We start from the raw sequence: 4,642 nt of genomic DNA, 5'->3' as shown, positions 1-4,642 counted from the left end.
GTATCGAAACCTTGTCCCAACATTGTTAAAAGCTGAAAAAGTTTCTTTAATTTTTTTAATATCAAAACCTAGTCTTAACAGTTTTTATGATTTAAAGTGTTTAACGTATCCATATTGTTCAACTTAAGTTTTCAAAATAAATGGTAAAGAAAATAACACATGAAAACTCATATTAATTATGATATTCAAAACTAATTTAACCGTATGTAAAACAAAATAAATCAAATTAAAAACTTTCAGTTTACATGATGAATCAATGAATATGTATATGATTTATGGAAAATAAAACATGTTTGGGATTGAGTAATGCTTTGAACCACATTCACATCCTATTTTCATCCCACTATAATGAGGTTGGCATTGCCCATCAATCTTCATATTTAAAAAAAAAAGAAATGAAAAGAGGATCAACCAAGGATTATAAAAATGCCACATCTAATGGTTCTCTTTTATTACAAAAATCTCTTCATTCCTTTTTTGATGTGTTAAGAGTCTGCAAATTTATTTGAAGAAAATTTTTTTTAAAATTTTTTATTAAAAAAATCTTGAAATTTTTAAGAATCTAGAAACAATTAGATGAAAGATCAAGCGCATCTTCCGCTACTTCTCTTCAAATCTTCACATAGAGGAAGTACTATTGTAATGGGCAGCCGCTTAGATTTCACGGGATTACTATATTGTTTCTGAAACCTCCATTAGCCGCATATCTCATGATATATTATACTTGAGATATATAATTTTTCGGCGACAATTAATTGCTGGAAAATGCATAATGGAAACAATAATTCAAAGTCACTTGAAAAATATTGAGTCATTTGCGGCGATTTCTTGATCTTTTGCGACGATATATATCGCTGGAATTGACTTTTCTCAACGATTTAATAGTAAACCGAAAAGCCATTTCCATCGATTTTTTATACAGTTGTAGCGGACAAAAATGGCCACTTTGTGAAACATCATTGTTACTTCTCCCTTCAACTTATCAATCTTTCGGGTACGTAAATGCCTCCATCTGTAAATTAAACTAGATTTTGGATAATCTAACTAAAATTATAAAAGCTACTTAGAAAAATAATAAGAAAATAGAAATTGCACACTTTACCATATATTCACTTCTTAATGATTGGATGTAATCAAAATTTCAAATGGCAGTATGGTAATTTTCTGATCTTCGGACAATAGTGGAATCAATAGTACTTGAGTTTTCTTTGGGGGCCATGCTTTGTAAAGGATGGGGTACATAGCCACATTTCCCTCTTGTTAAAGTTGAGATGCGTTTTTGAGGTGGGAGTAGTGTAGAGGGTTTGCAATTTCGGATTGAATAAAAAACATAGAGCATCCTCATTGGATTTGCTAAAAGCTTATTAATCCATTGAGTATATAGCCATTAGATAACCAAAAAGGATAATAATGGATTAACCAAATTTCAAATAATTAGAATTTAACTATAGTTACATTCAAAATATTTTCCAAATTTAAATATTCTTGTACATAGACTAAATTCTTATTTTATGAATTATTTCTCTCTCTAGCAAACCAACACGTCCAGGTTTTAGAAATGTTTGTTGAATGGATACTCTGTCTAAATTTGGTAAAAAAAAATATAGTTGAATGAGAATTATAGAAATTAGTAAAATATGATAAAATAAAATAAATTAATAATTAAAAAAAATTAAATAGTTTTTTAATTATTAATTACTCATTACTATATAATAAATAAATTGATAGTTTAATATGGAGATTTGATGTAAATAGTCAAAATCAAATTCATCTTATATTATTTTATTATTATATAATGAAAAAATAGCTATTCCAACCTGGAGACTTATGTGAATGGAATAGCTAAAAGTTAAATTCATCTTACATTCATCAAAAGTATATTTTAATTTTAGTTGATCTATTGAGAGGGCTCTTGCATTAGTGAAGCTTTGCTTTTCTGATTAAATGGATTGTTGTGGAACGTACGCACGCTTCAGCCTTCAAGCATATGACCCTTTTTATTATATATCGACCCTTGGGCCGGGTGGCTATATACCAAATAAGATTATATATATAATTGGAAATGACGTTCTAAATTATTATAAATGAGGAAGTCATAAGCTGGGCCATGCTCGTATCAATGGATTTGATCTTTCCGTGATAAGTGCTTCCTTGCATATTAAAACATTTAATATGCCAATTGATCTCAATAGAGACGATACCAACCCGAGGACTATATATATGTGTGCGGATATAAGTGAATCATATATATAATGTCCACAGCTTAACCCATTGAATTAATCAAAGTTTCACAAATGGCCTACTCAATGTGTGCAACCATTCTTGATTCAGTCCGAAATTGCAAACCCTCTATACTGCTCCCATCTAAAACACCTGTCTCAGGTATAAGAAAAGAAAACTCAAGTCATGATGTTACGATTGTTCGACGATCAGCAAATTATCATCCTACCATCTGGCATTATGATTACATCCAATCATTAAGAAGTGAATATGTGGTAAATTATGCTAGCTATTTCTGTTTTTCATTGTTTGTTTTAGTTCGTAGTTTTTATAATTTTTGTTGGAATAGTACTAGTGATTCGACTAATGAAAAAATTGCATGGTTTGGCAGGGGGAGACATTCAAAGAAAAAGTTGATAAGTTGAAGGGAGAAGTTACAATGATGTTTCACAAAGTAGTCGTACTGGATCCTTTAGAGCAACTCAAACTGATTGATGTCTTGCAAAGACTTGGAGTATCTTACCACTTTAAGGATGAAATAAGGAGCATATTGGGAAATATATACAATACTCATCATAGTGGTGATCATGTGTGCAAGAAGCAGAGTTTATATGCCACGGCTCTTGAATTTAGACTTCTAAGACAACACGGATATAAAGTACCTCAAGGTAAACAATATACTGCAAATGCTTTGTAAAATATTAATAAATAAATGTCAGATTTGTAACCCCTGATCAGATATATTTAACAATTGGCGATTTCAAAGAATGTCTTTGTAATAATACTGAAGAAGTGTTGGCTTTGTACGAAGCCTCCTTCCTCTCGATAGAAGGTGAAAGCATCTTGGAGGAAGCAAGACATTTTGCAACCAAACATCTCAAAGACTATGTAGAGAAAAGCAAAGATCAAAATCTTCAGGCAATGGTGAACCACGCTTTAGAGCTGCCATTGCATTGGAGAATGATAAGGTTGGAAGCAAGGTGGTTCATTGATGTATATAGTAGTAGAGAAGATTTGAACCCTAGCTTGCTTGAGTTTGCAAGATTGGATTTCAACATGGTACAAGCAGTCCACCAAGAAGATCTAAAAGCAGTATCGAGGTAATTTGGGCAACAAGTACGAGAATAGACACTAGGGCATTTACTTAATATATATATATTATTAGAAAGTTAACAAATTGTGTATCTACAGTTCTGAACTGATATTATTTCATTGGCTCAAACAAAGGTGGTGGGAGAGCACTAGCCTTGGAGAATTGAGCTTTGTGAGGGATAGGGTGGTGGAGAGTTTCTTATGAGCAGTTGGAATATCATTTGAACCTCAATTTGGGTATGAGAGGAGAATGTTAACAAGGCTCGTTGCATTGCTTACATCAATAGATGATGTGTATGATGTATATGGCACTTTGGATGAACTCGAGCTCTTCACAGATGTTGTTGAAAGGTTTGTATTAGTAGCAGTAAGCCTCAAAAGCTTCATCTATGGCTTATCGTTTCTGCAAGTACGTAAGTGTAATCTTTGTGATGTAGATGGGATATCAATGCAATGGAACAGCTTCCTCATTATATGCAGATTTGTTTCCTTACCATCTACAACTCGATTAACGAAATAGCTTTTAACATTCTCAAGGAAAAAGGATTCAACAGTGTTCGATACCTTAAAAGGGAGGTATGGCCATTACTTTTATATGCATCGTTATTTACTCTAATGTTGATTGTGTATAATAACTCTTTTGGTTTGCTGATCCACCGCAAATGGTATAGTGGGCGGATTTATGTCGATCTTATTTGTTGGAGGCGAAGTGGTACTACAAAAGATATACACCAAGCCTTCAAGAATACTTCAGAAATGCATGGATTACAATAACAGGACCAAATATGCTGGTGCATTCTTTTTTTTTTGGGACCAACCCTATAACAAAGGAAGCCTTGGATTTATTGGAGGAGTATCCAGATATAATTCGCTGGATAGCAGTGATTGTGCGACTCGCAGATGATCTCGGAACATCTACGGTTTGCAAACTATTTTTTCCTAATCTTTAATCATGAATTTTTCATGCTACTTTACATTAACATAGGATAACATGTTTCTATATATGTATTTTGAAAATCAGGATGAGATAGAGAGGGGTGATAATCCTAAATCAATACAATGTTACATGAATGATACTGGTGCTAGTGAGAAAGATGCTCGTGAGTTCATAAGATCTTTGATTAGTGCAACATGGAAAAAGGTCAATGAAGAATTAGGTGGTACTGCGAGTTCTTCATTCAGTGAAACTTTTATTGAAATCGGAATGAACTGTGCAAGAATGTCCCAATGCATGTACCAGCACGGAGATGGGCATGGAATTGTAGACCGTGAAACTAAGGACTGTGTTTTAGCATTGCTTATTCATCCCATACCCATACCTGAAGACTAA

At 32.9% G+C, this 4,642-nt stretch overlaps 1 pseudogene; it reads left to right on the top strand.

Moving 5' to 3' along the window:
* The first annotated feature begins 2,294 nt into the window (after positions 1-2,294).
* On the top strand, positions 2,295-4,642 carry LOC108991430 (annotated as a pseudogene).

This window comes from Juglans regia, chromosome 13 (assembly GCF_001411555.2).
Source record: "Juglans regia cultivar Chandler chromosome 13, Walnut 2.0, whole genome shotgun sequence".
Classification (NCBI taxonomy): Eukaryota; Viridiplantae; Streptophyta; class Magnoliopsida; order Fagales; family Juglandaceae; genus Juglans; species Juglans regia.
This window is presented reverse-complemented; position numbering and strand designations above follow the sequence as displayed.